General features: G+C 46.1%; 2 long non-coding RNA genes across 2 annotated transcripts; both read right to left on the bottom strand.

Moving 5' to 3' along the window:
- Positions 1-289: 289 nt before the first annotated feature.
- Positions 290-5,123, bottom strand: LOC126039371 (uncharacterized). The gene is made up of 3 exons (XR_007506308.1): positions 4,974-5,123; positions 980-1,121; positions 290-549 (listed from the first exon to the last, which is right to left on the bottom strand). It is a non-coding gene; the product is annotated as an uncharacterized LOC126039371 (long non-coding RNA).
- Positions 5,124-9,897: 4,774 nt separating this feature from the next.
- LOC126039370 (uncharacterized) lies at positions 9,898-13,367 on the bottom strand. The gene is made up of 3 exons (XR_007506307.1): positions 12,950-13,367; positions 11,136-11,674; positions 9,898-10,171 (listed from the first exon to the last, which is right to left on the bottom strand). It is a non-coding gene; the product is annotated as an uncharacterized LOC126039370 (long non-coding RNA).
- Positions 13,368-13,619: the final 252 nt, after the last annotated feature.

Raw genomic sequence — 13,619 nt, 5'->3', positions numbered from 1 at the left:
AAACAAAAAACCACTACCACTCATTTATTCAATTGAAAAGCTTATTACCTGCACTTCCAAAGCAACAGGCTACAGGAATACTGAATGCAAAGTAAACCAGACCCATCTGGAATAGTCTGACGTCTCAGCTCCACGTTATACATCTTTCATTTCGTATTTTAAGGGATTAACAGCATTTGGATGCACAGAAACTGTCTTTACAGTGATGTCTGCAGACCTCCGAGTCAAAAGTTAAAATGTCTTCCTAAAATATAATAGTTTTAGCACTTCCTCTGAAAGGAGTGAAAAAACCCACAACCAGGGAAGGAGGAAGTGACACAACACCAAGGGTTTTTTTCCAGAGATAACAAAATCCTGAGAGAACAAGATGCTTGTGCTATCAGAATAAAAATCCCCAAAGAAACAAAAGAGTTTACCTTTCCCTTGGAAAAGTTACCTTTGAGTCAAGATCTGCTCTTTTTCTCTCCCAACCATGAAATCTCTCTTCAGCTTAAGACTATCTTCTACTGCAGCAGAAATTTAGTGCACACGCTGGAACCTGGATAGAAACTTATTTAAAAAAAACAAACAATACAATAGTACTACAGTGGCTAGAAATCTTTTACATATTCTGATGAAAAGACTCAACTTATTTCTAGGAAATAAAGTGTTTGGGGCCAAAGCCAACAGATGATGTTCATGTAAGGTTAAAATTTTTTTTTTTTTTTTTTTTTTTTAATTGATATATTGAAAAAAGCTGGAGAAGGAAGCGGGGACAGAAATGAAAAACCACTCAGGGAGTCAGTGGTATAGATTGTCACCATGCAATCTAAATATTGTAATTGCAGATCACATAGTCAGAACAAGCCAGTCAAAAGTAGCACACTCCCTGGGAGAGGGGCGGGAATCTCTTCCCCCTTGTATTTCAAGCCAAGACCCAACTAGCAGAAGGCAGCTTTTCGGTCAGATAAAGCAAGGCAAAAGGATCGTGTACAGCAACTTCCTTGCAGCCTCTTGCTCCTGAGCACCCTTCTTCACCTCTGTCTTTCTTTCTTTCTTCTGGTGATGGGAAGGCAAAGCATGTTCTGTTCCTGTGAGCCCATACTGCTTGTCCCTATAGTCACAGCAGGCACCTGTGATTCCTCTCCGAAGAAATTTACGCATAGAAATCAGTTGAGTGGTGTGTTACGGAAGCATAAGCTGCAGTGGACGTGATTTTGAATCAGTTATTGTTTTGCCCATCATGACAAAATAAAACCAGCAATTTCTTACTTTATAGAAATCCTCCTAAAGTAGTAGTTGCCCCCAATCGCTGTCAAGTTTTTGTATCACAGGAGAACAAATGCAGCCAAAAGAACATTTTCTCTAAAATGACCACTCCGAACTGCACAAGCAGGCAGGCACAGGCAACTCCCAATTAATGAAGTATATGTACACAGCACCACTTAGTGGTGCAAGCAGAGTCACCGCTGACAGGAATGAGAAGTCTGAACACCAACCTTCCCACCCCGGCCCCCTGGACACTGCAGCCTGATCTTGATAAACTGACCGCCTGGATAAAGAAAGCTATCTGGCAACTAAAAAGATCCATTGTACTTTTCTGCTCAGTACACCTAAAGATACAGATTCACCCTCGAAATCTTGGCAATTTCTTGAATACCACCAATACTCAGAACAGGTTTCAAATGGCAACGTGGCAGGACAAAGTAATAAATCCTTATCCTTAAGTCTGCTAACTTTCTAAACCTTTGCCTAGACCTTAAGGAAATGTAAAAACAAACAAACTACTGGAAAGTTCAACACACAATCCACGCAAAGTTAAGGCTATCAAGTAGGAACCTGATTACAAGTATAAATCATGCAACAGCTACTCTATGACATGGATGTCCTGAACAGATCATCCTCTACAGTTTAAGTCCAAGGTACAAACCCATCAGCACCTCCTTCCCTCTCTGTATCGCTGTGGTTATCTGCTCCACGCCCAGAGCCAAAAAGAATCCAGGCGTTGGAGTTACTGTTCCTTTTATGCCCACCCCCATACTTCTTTCCCAACGGAGAGGTGATGCACCTGGTTTGAGGTGGAGTGCAGACAACCTTCTCATCTAGTGCTGGGCAGTTTATTTGTCCCATTGTGATGGGTTGACCCTGGCTGAACACCAGGTGCCCACCAAAGCCATTCTATCACTCCCCCATCCTCAGCTGGATAGGGGAGAGAAAATATAACAAAAGGCTCGCGGGTCGAGATAAGGACAGGAGAGATCATTCACTATTACCGTCACGGGCAAAACATACTCAATTTATTACAAATCAACCAGAGCAAGGTAATGAGAAGTAAAATGAAATCTCAGAACACCTTCCCACCACCCCTCCGTTCTTCCCGGGCACAACTACCCTCCCGGATTTCACCACCAAGCCCCCCCAGCGGCACAGGGGGACAGGGATGGGGTTTATGGTCATCACACGTTATTTTCTGCCGCTTCACCTCCTCAGGACGAGGGCTGATCACACTCTTCCCCTGCTCCAGCATGGGGTCCCACCCACGGGAGACAGTCCTCCACGAACTCCTCCAACGTGGGCCATTCCCACGGGCTGCAGTTCTTCACGAACTGCTCCAGCATGGGTCCATTCCACGGTGTGCAGTCCTTCAGGAGCACACTGCTCCAGCGCGGGTCCCCCACGGGGTCACAAGTCCTGCCAGAAAGCCTGCTCCGTGGGCTCCTCTCTCCACAGATCCGCAGGTCCTGCCAGGAACCTGCTCCAGCGCGGGGTTCCCACGGGGTCACAGCCTCCTTCGGGAACCCACCTGCTCCGGCGTGGGGTCCTCCACGGGCTACAGGTGGATATCTGCTCCACCGTGGACCTCCCTGGACTGCAGGGGGACAGCCTGCCTCACCAGGGTCTTCACCACGGGCTGCAGGGGAATCTTCGCTCCGGCGCCTGGAGCATCTCCTCCCCCTCCTTCTTCACTGACCTTGGTGTCCGCAGGCTTGTTTCTCTTACATGTTCTCACTCCTCACTCCGGCGGCAGTTTCTCTCCGTCCCAACTTTTTTTCCTTCTTAAAAATGTTATCACAGAGGCGTTACCACTATCACTGATTGGCTCGGCCTTGGCCGGCGGCGGGTCCGTCTCAGAGCCGGCTAATATGGGCTCGCTCTCTCTCGAACACAGGGGAAGCTTCCAGCAGTTTCTACAAGAAGCCACCCCTGTAACCCCCCCCCCCCGCTACCAAAACCTTGCCAAACAAAACCAATACACCCATAAACAAACCCCAGGAAAGAGAATGCACGGTTGGACAGGTGCACTTGAGATTTTGACCACACAGTAGCACCGTTAACTGCTGAAAAAGCAGGACTCTCTGCCGCTCTGTGTCCCTGTCACGACTGCCCTCACGTCCCCAGTCTGCACCCAGCTCCTCCAGAGTGTGCAGAGGGGCTTCCAGCCCTGGCTCAGCAGGCATCCACATAAGATCCCCCAGCCAAGAGGGGGGTGTATGCTCACCTGCCACATCGATACCGTGGGTACATTAAAAGCCACCCCCCAACCCTTTCCCCAGAAGTGCTTGTGGGAGGCTTTTCATTCATCTGGCTGTAAACCTCCTCTCCCTCAGGCAGACCAACATCCAGGCATGCCTTGCTCTAACTCCCCAAATCCACTGCCCTCTGAGGAATAAAAGGTGCCTGGGCCACTACCCCGGCTCTAATCTGCAGATATGCCTGGCTTCCCAGAAGTAGGCTGAGAAAGCCAGCATTAAGGCAGTCCTTCCCACTCCCAGATCCACAAAATTCTCAGAGAAAAGAAGAAAAATAGCCACTTCACTGCAGCATGAAGTTAATAAACTTGGGGGACACAGGAGGCCAGTTCTCCCGGAGTCAATGGAAAGGAGGGGTAGATGCAACGTATCTGAGGATTTTCCATGAGCACAGCTGAAACAGCCATGCCTCAAGCAGGGATGCATCCCATTTATGGCAGTTCCTCCCCACTTCTCATCCCCAAAAGACAAACTCGGGCCTCTGCCTTCTCCGTGGGTAGCTCCCCACTCCCTTCAGCATGGAGCTGCGAGGCTCTGGGTTTGTGGAGAACCACAGGTGGGAAACCGAGGCTACTAATGGTGACCACAGAGAACAGACCAGCTCGGAGGGGGCAAGGAGGGCTGATGCACAATTTCTACGTTTGAATTTGTTGGGAACCCGGTGGGAGTCACAGGCTTGCAAACCACAACCCCAGCTATCCAGGACACGGGCTTATCTAGATCACAAACCTCCGGGGACGGCGCCTGCGCCGGCGAGCGAATGCCAGGCTGCCCCACGCGAAGCACGGCGCATGCGCCCGGGAAGCGCGTTCGCACGGCTGGTCGGGGAGCGGGCGCAGCGGGAAGCCCGCGGAAAACCACGCGAAACTGGCAACGCTCCCGAGTCTGACCTGGTCGGACTCCAGGGGCCGCGAGGACTACGCCGCGCCCGAGAGCCACGCTGCCGCCCGGCCGCCGACTCCGCGAAAACTACAGCTCCCGGCATGCCCCGGGAGGCAGCCTGCCCTGCTGCCTGACCCCGAGGGGACGCCGCTTCCGTTCCTCCCCACCTCCCCACGCCGGCGCAGCGGCAGTCCCCGCCGAGCCCCCAGCGCCACTCCGGGTAGCTCCGGCGCGCTCCCGCCGCCGCTGCCGCTCCGTGCGTCCGACAGGGACCCCGCCGTCCTCCTCGGGGCTTTCCCCGGGACCCGCCGGCCAACTGCGCAGCCCCGCCACGGGGCCCGGTGAGCCCCCCCCCCCCGCGCGCCCGTTCTCTCAGCCGCCCTGTCAGCGCCCCCCCAACCCCCGCGCGCCCGTTCTCTCAGCCGCCCTGTCAGCGCCCCCACCCCCCGGCACGCACATTCTCTCAGCTGCCCTGTGAGCCCCCAGGGCTCCCCCCCGGCCTCGGCACAGGCGGCCCCCACCACCCCCGGGCCACCCCCGCCTCCGACGTTCGCGCTCCGAGGGGCGCCCGGCCCCGCTCACCTTCTCCCTCGGGGCAGCCGCAGCCCAGTCACCGCTCTGCTCCGCTCCTGCCTGGGCTCCCGGCGGACCCTCCCCCGGCAGCCCCTCCCCTTGCCAGGGAGGGGGTGTCGCCATCAGCCTCACTGCCCGCACCTGCGGCTCCTCCAGCCCCGGCCCGCAGCTGTGGTACCGAATCCCGAAACAAAACCCCTCAACACCAAGGTGAAGTGAAGCAGCAGGCACTGCCTTGATTGAGTGAAAGATGTCAAGAGTCATCTGATGTGGAAGAGGTGTTAACTGGGGTCAAAATACAGATTTTAATACCCATCTTATTTTAGTTCTAAGACTTGGCGATTGCCAGGTCTCATCTTTTCGATTTCCCCAGGTCCACCAGAGAGCGAGGCCACAAGGGAGATTTCTTCCAGAGAGAGGATAGAGTTATTAAGTCTAAAGACCACAATTTGCTTTTCTCCTTCATGAAAAGGTGAGTGGATCATATAGCATCACTAGTCACCCAAGCAGTTAACCCTGAACTTTTCACCTGTCCTTTAATGCCGTCAACTCCAAGCTAAATTTTTCCCGTTATTAAGAGGGGACCAAAGATCATGTGAAATATTATTATACTTTCTACAAATACACCCCCATCTTAGAGCTTTAGCTACTAGAGAAAGTCTTGGGAGTTTGGGGTCAGAGGAGCTGCAAGTATAAACTTTCATACAGCTCTGTTTAGGATGTGTGATGTTTCTCTGGTTGTCTAAACCAGTCTAAATTTCCACAGATGGTCCCGACTCTGGGTGGCTCTAACAAGGATCCTGGAACTCCAGTAAGTTCTAAACATTGTTTTATATTTTAAACATGATCCCAAGTTCCTTTTTGCACTTGTCTTTACGGTTTTGGCAGCTGACAGCCCCAAGGGGTGCTTGTACAAGTTTCTCCCAAAGAGCGAATAAATTAATTCTTTTGTCCGTGAGGTGGATGGTTTGGTAATGTTATAATTCACAACGCTATAATTCCTTCTTTCAAATTTAAAAAAAATAATTGCCTTTTAAATCCATCCAATTTAATCTGCTAAAATGATTCTCATTGTTCTACCTCTTTTCTCAAGTTTCGGTTAAATTCAATGTCAGTATTCTCCACGGAACTAGATTTTCATCTGACTTTGGAATCGGAAGGCAGGCTGTTACTGAGGTTAAATTTTGTGTCTTTACAAAACTTTGAATCAGTTACAAAACTAGATTATTTTTTTTAATCCAAATTACAAAAACGGTTAATATCAAGATTAATAGCTCAAACAATAATTGTTTCATTTTGTTTATCTCATGTTTAGAACCCCTCAAAAAAAATACATACACCCTCTAAACACACAAAAAGATTATTGCCCTCGACAATATTCCTAATAGCAACCCCAGCATTATAAACTTTACACAACTGTTTTCCCAAATAGGTAATGTGAAACTTACTTATAGATTTTCCGTTTTAAAGGGCCAGTTTCCTTAGACTTCCAGTTTCTTGTTGGGTGCTTTCTTTATTCTCGAATAATGAAGCCAAGGTTCTTCTCCCAGACCTTTACTGCTACAAGTGTTGTTAAAATGACTCGATACGGTCCTTTCCACTTCTCGGTGATTTTATATATATTCAATCTCCTGGTCAGAAGGGATGCGCTGCTACATCCAATTCTAAGGGTCCAGCTGTGGAGACATACTGACAAAGTTCTTGAAAAGAATTGCTTAAAGAAATCATAACACCTTTTAAAAACATATCTCCAAAGGCACTCAAGATACTCAGAACATAGGACTCTTGATATGGTCTTTCATACAACATTTCATAAACACTTGACTTTTCTTTCTCTTCTGGCTATACTCTGATTCTTAATAGAGCCACGGGTAACACTTTAACCCATGTGAGGAGTGAGGTTTCCCGACAAATTTTACTCGACTGTTGCTTAAGGATATAGTTCATTCTCTCTCTCTCCCCACACACACTTGCTTGTGGTCAATGTGGGGTGTGATAGTCTCAATCCATAGATAATACTTTGCTCAACTTGTCTCATAATCTTTGCTATAAAATGAGGGCCATTGTCAGATGGCATTCTTACAGGCACCCGATATTTTGGTATTATCTCTTCGAGCAAGACTTTGACTACTTCCCTTGCTTTGTTGGTGCGACAAGGGAAAGCCTTGGGCCACCCAGTAAAGATATCAACTAAAACTAGGATATATCCTTATTTTCAAGGCACTTCTATAAAATCAATTTGCTAATATTCTTCTAAAAAATTTCCTTATTTAATAATCCCAAAGATGATCTTATTACTGATTCGGGGATAATTTTACATATACATTTCACGTCTGCTTATAATTGTTTAAACAATCTTTGTCATATTTCACTTTCTGTTTCCCAATATACTTTGTGATGTTCAATGGGGCAATTTGTCTTATTATTGTGGGTGGGACTATTATTCGACCTGTCGGTGTTACAGCCTATCCTGTTTCATTTTGTTAGCCTGCAATCTAATAATTAATTCTTCATCTTTTTCATTATAATTTGGAGTTTCTTTAGGCAATTTTATACCTTTCTCTGGAACTAGTGCTAGGATGCCTTTTTCTGCAGCCTCTTTAGCAGCTTTATCAGCCAGTTGGTTACCTGCGTTAGGACCGGTCTTACCTAACTGGTGTGCTTTACAGTGCATTATCGTGACTGCTGTTGGTTTTTGAATGGTTTCTAACAATTTCAGTATTTGTTCTGCGTGCTGAACGGTGGTTCCTGGTGCAGATAACAGTCCTCTTTCTCCCCGTATCGCTCCCATGCGCACGTACTACTCCAAAAGCATACTTTGAGTCTGTCCAAGTGTTGACTCGCTTTCCTTGACTTAGTTCCAGAGCTCGAGTAAGAGCTATCAATTCAGCCTTTTGGGCAGATATCATTGAAGGCAAACTTGGCAACGCAATTACCTCCTCAGTAGTTATTGTCTATCTCGATAAACGTTTTCCTTCACAGATGGAACCGCTTCCGTCGGCATATAGTTCCCAATCTGTTTCTTCTAGTGGCACATCTCAGAGATCCAGTCAGCTGGAGTCAACTCTTTCGATTGCCTGCAAGCAGTCACGTTCCAGTTCTCCTTTAACTTGGTCAGTTGTTGAAAACGCAACAGAGTTAACAGCGGTAGTAGTTTTTAGGTAAACATCATCTTGTTCCAGCAACACCACCACTTGGTATTTCAGCATTCTGCTAGGGGATAACCAGTGCCCCCCTTTCCGTTTTAGCACAACAGTTATCATATGGGAAATATACAGTAATCCTTTGTCCTCAGGTGAACTTACGAGCTTCCTGGATCAGTAGCACAGTTGCAGCGATGGCTCTCAGACGACCAGAGCATCCCAGACTCACATTATCTAATCGCTTCGAGAAGTAGGCCACAGCTCGCCCACTTGGCCCTAAATATGGGGCCAGGATACCCAGAGCTCTACCTCTTCTTTCACGAGCAAAAAGTTCAAATGTCTCTTGTGAGATCTGGCAGACTCTAGGGCTGGCACCCCTATTACAGCCTGTTTCAATTCTTGGAAAGTAGCTTTCTTGGCATCGGTCCAATCCATTGTTTGAGGTTTTGAGCTGCTCCTATAAAGGTCAGGCCAGCAAGCCACAATTTATAATCTACAGGTGACACCACTCAACCATTCCCGGAAATGCTTGTCATTAATTTTTTTAGTCTTAGGTTTGGGGAGACGACACATTGCCTCTTTTCCCTCAGGTCCCAATTGTCTCTGTCCTTTTAGGATTTTAAAACTCAAATAAGTTTCTTCTTTCTGGGTTATTTGGGCTTTTTCTTTTGACACTCGATATCCACTGATTCCCCAAAAGTTCAAAAAGTTAACAGTTAACTTTGTGCATTGTTCTTCCTTCTCAGCTACAATTAGCAGATCATCCGTATATTTCAGCAAGATTTCTTGATTATTTTCTTTCTTCCAAATCTCTAATTCTCGTGCCAGTTGATTTCCAAAAATGGTAAGACTATTCTTAAATCCTTGAGGCAAGACTGTCCACGTATATTGTGTTTTTCTCCCAGTCTCAGGATTTTCCCATTCCAAAGCAAAATCCTCTTGACTATTGGGATCCAAGGGAATACAGAAAAAGGCATCTTTTCGGTCTAACACTGTGAACCATTCTCGTTTCTCCGTTAGGGTTGTTAACAAAGTATAAGGATTTGCCACTACCGGATGAATATCTTGTACCATTTGATTTATTGCTCTGAGGAGGTCTTGAACTAATCTGTCATCTTTTTCATCAGCCTTTTAACAGGCAAGATCGGGGTGTTATATCTGGATTCACATTCTATTAACAATTTGTATCTTAAAAATTTTTGTATTACCATTACTAACCCTTTCCGACTTTCTGGTTTTGGGGGGTATTGTTTAATTCTTACCGGATTCGATCCTGGCTTTAATCAACTCTCACAGGTTCTGCTTTTTGGATTTACCAGGAACTTCCCAGTCCAGACGATTGGAATGACAGCATTATACTTGGACTGGTATAATCTTCTGCTTTCGGTAAACATCCTGTTAACAACAAAGCCACTGCTTCGATACGTTTAGTTTCTGGAATTAAAATTTTAATCTCTCCATTTTTAAATTTAATTTCTGCCTCTAAGTTCTCAAATAGATCTCTCCTTAACAGGAGTTTAGGAGAATTTGGCACATACAAAAAATGCTGAGTGACCCATTGCTTTCCTAATTTCATTGTTAAAGATTTAAAGAAGGGTCTAGTTTCTCGTTCACTTGTTGCACCACCACCACCAATTTCTTCAAAACTTAACTCTCCCTCTAAGGTACTTAAAACTGAAAAGGTGACTCTAGTGTCAACTCAAATTCAATTTTCTGTTCTCCCAGTTCAGCTTGTTGCCGAAATCCGGAATAAAACTCTTTAACAGCAATGAGAAGTTAAGAAGCACGTACTTTATTGCAGCGCTGGGCATACAGGGGATCACTCCACCTAGTGTGTGCACCTGTCTAGTTTAATCATGCAGGTTAAATACACACCTGTTATCCATATTCACTAAATTTCTGGGAAGTGTCATACATAATCATCAACTGTCCGATAAATCATTAGCATATGTAAATGTCCTTCTACGCAGGCGTGGTGAACCCTCTGGTGGTCTTCAGAAGCCCGCTGGTGGTCTTCCATAGTCTTCTTCACTTTGTCCGATAGTTGACCTCTCTTATGTGATTCTGCGCAGTATGATTTTCGCCATCATGTATTAGATTTACATAAAAGTACATTCAATGTTAATTCTTGAATTTAATGTTTCTAGTGATTGGCCCTCAGTCACACCACCTTTTCAATATTCTTATACTAAAACATTCATTGGTTAATCTTACTTAATTCCACTAACTGGAATCTTGATCAAAGCGGGGTTTCTAAGCAACAGAACTAAGATCCATAACGATCTCTCTTAGTTTCTTAGGACGAAACACTACAAACTAACAAATCGGTCGAAGTTTCTATGGTTAACTTATTTTAGACAATACTTATTTTCTTATGACTGTATACAGCACATTTTGTATGTTCCTAAGTTTCGATGACTACATTGTGAGCTTCAAACCCCTATATATTCTACAGTCTTTACTTTTTCATCAAACCCAGCTTATATAAAATTTTAACTTATCAGAATATTTGTAACAAGCTGTAACCAGAGGTTCTGCTGGGAGACTTCCCTCCAGTCCCCGTCAGATATGTTCACTTAAAAAGAACAAATCTACATGTGGTACTTTATTCCATTTACTCTCTCTTCTACAAAACAACAGTAATTGCAATATAGTATTATAACTCAAAGTTCTGTTTGTTTACCACTTTTCCTGCAATTCACCCCAATGTGCCAATAAACATCCCAACGGTGATGTTTCTGGTAACTTTTCATCAGCAGTTCTATTTTCTGCTTCTTATTCTTAAACAATTTTGCTAATGCCATTATACTTATATACATTCAAATACTAAATACCAAACAAATGCAAATGACAGCTGTCCCAAATAATAGACAAAGTCCAACCCAGCAATAGCTTCCGCTTATGACTTACGGGCAGACGCCTAGGCTTCCACTCCAGACAGGTACCCTCCAAGCCCCAACCCTGCGAAGCTTTTGCCGCGCCTCACGGGCAGGCTTTCCAAACAAATTCCAAAGAAGCAGCGCTTTACCTTTTTTCCAGGGAACGCTGCGAGGAGCTTTGCGCGTCAAGGGTGACGGTTCTCCCCGAGAATACCTCGGTGCCAGCCGGAGTTTGATCGACACTCGATCTCGTCCAGTCTCACTCATAAGGTCCCATCTGGGTCGCCAAAACCATTACCGAAATCGAGAATAAAACTCCTTAACATCAACGTGAAGTTAAGAAGCAGGCACTTTGTTTATCACAGGGCTGGGGACACGGGGGATCGCTCCTCCAAAGGCGTGTCCCACTTAGTATCAAAATCCATCAGTTTTTACAGACTTTTCCCGTCAAGTCATTGTTACCTAAGCTCCTTCCATAAAAACGCATACTATGCTTGTTCTTAAATTTAACCTTTGTAATGATCGGTCCTGTGATTATATAACCTTATCAATATTCTTATTTAAAAACAATCATTGGTCAGTGACACTTGGCTCTGCTGACTGGCATCTTCGATACTCAAATCAAGATGGGAAGGGTAAGGGGGTTTCCAAGCAGCAAACTGGCGTCCACGACGGTTTCCTTAGTTTCCTGAAACAGCATGCAGAAAAAACAGTAACTTCCTGGTGAGGTATCTAGGGTTAGCTGTTTCAAACTTTAATATTACAGTTCCTAGCGTCACACATACCACAGCTCCTAAAGTTTCTATGGCTACGTTTCAAACTTAACAATCCTATACATTATGCCTCACAATTTTACTTCTTAATCAAACCTAACTCTTCTATGTGATTAAATGTTGATTTCTTTACCAGAATATTTGCAACAGCCGGAGCCCAGCAGGAACAGGGGGGGCACGGCCCGCCCCCCCCAGCGCCTCACCTCCTCCTCCCCTGGGCTCCCTCACAGCCCCTCGCCCCGTGCAGAGGGAGCGCAAATGCAGCCCGGAGGGCAAAGGGGACGGACGGCCAGCGTCTATTCAGTCAGTCGCACGCCTATCGAGTCCTGCCAGCGAGTCTGCTCCGGGGCTTGGGGCGCCCCCCGGCGCTCCCCCTGCCCCTCGGACACCTCTGATAGCATATTTCCATACGTTCTGTATGGCACGTCTAAATATTTGGATTGTTTTAATACTTTGTACCAGCTGTGGTTTGCTGCTAGGTGACTGTAAAAGTGAGATTTGGTAAATAATTGTTAGAAATCTTATACTAATGCTACAACTGAAACAACAGACAAAAGTATAGCCGAGCAATTAACTAGCAGAGGTAGGTACTCCTAAGTTTTGCAGTTCTTTGCTCTTATGACTAGATGTTCCTGTACGCTAAATGGGAACAATGCTGAAACTGACCACATGTGATTGAAACTGCGTTAAACTTCAAGATCAAAGAACAAGGACAAGAATAAAGACTTCGAGGACAGCCAGCAAGAACTTCAAATGGGTCGGTGGTCACAAAAGCACCCCTTCGTCTCAAATGGATCCTTCATTGCACGTGATCGGATGTAGGCAGTACTATGATAATCGGTTGCCGTCGTTTTTATGTATATGTATACTAATCTGATTAATAAGCAATTAGTTATTCTATATAACCTGTTTGTGCTAAAGCTGTGGCATGCACACTAGGTGGAACTATCCCCCGTGCATCCAGCGCTGCAATGAAGAATGCCTGCTTTCTAAAACTCCAAAACGAGTCTTAGGGAGTTTCTTCGACCGGCTTTTCAGTATCAGAGGTACAAGGGAGGAAAGAAAAAAAAAAAAAGAAAAAAAAAAAAAAGGCAGGGGTGTGGGAAAGAGAGGGGACCAGGGGATGGAGGGGCAGGGAGGGACCAGAACGCTGAAGAGGGGAGACAGGGCCCCGAGGGCCTGGGGCTCACCGCAGCTCTTGTTCTTGGTGCTGCCAGGAGACTTTGCCAGTTCAGCCGCTTCTTTCTCCTTCTCTCCTCCCTTTCTCTTCTGTAACTCCAGTCACTTGGCTGTCCTCCGCATAACGGAACACGCGAGCCCCTCGCAACTCTTACGAGATTAGGCCTCCTAGACATGTAGCCTCGCTCGCTCGCTCACTACGTGGCCGTACCGCGCTGCTGGTCATGCATACAGACCCTGGCGGTCTGACCTGCTGTGGACTACGAGGAGGGATCCTCCCACACCCACAGAGGCAGGGTCTCTCTGGCCTGCAGCGGGAGGCAGCTGCCAGCCAGATGGCCTTCCGTTTCTTCTTCTTTACCTTTCTGTGGCCTCTCCAGCTTCAGCAGCTCCCGTCCACAGCCAGTAAGCGCTCCGCCTGTCCCTCTGTGCTCCTGTTACCGAAAAACTCGGAGTAAAAAACTTATCAACACCAATTTAGTGTAGATAAGCAGACACTTCTTTATTAACGGCCGGGTGCGTGGGTGAGTCCTCTCAAAAGACCACGCACACCTGAACTCCAAAATCATACACCTTATATTAAACTTATTCATTCATATTCATTAGATTTCTGAGAAATGTTATGCATATTCATTAGATTTCTGGGAAGTTATTAGCATATGTTAATGTCCTTTACGCATG

Source organism: Accipiter gentilis, chromosome 6, assembly GCF_929443795.1.
Source record: "Accipiter gentilis chromosome 6, bAccGen1.1, whole genome shotgun sequence".
In the NCBI taxonomy this organism is placed as follows: Eukaryota; Metazoa; Chordata; class Aves; order Accipitriformes; family Accipitridae; genus Astur; species Astur gentilis.
Note: the sequence above shows the minus strand (reverse complement) of the source record. Positions and strands in the feature narration are given on the sequence as shown.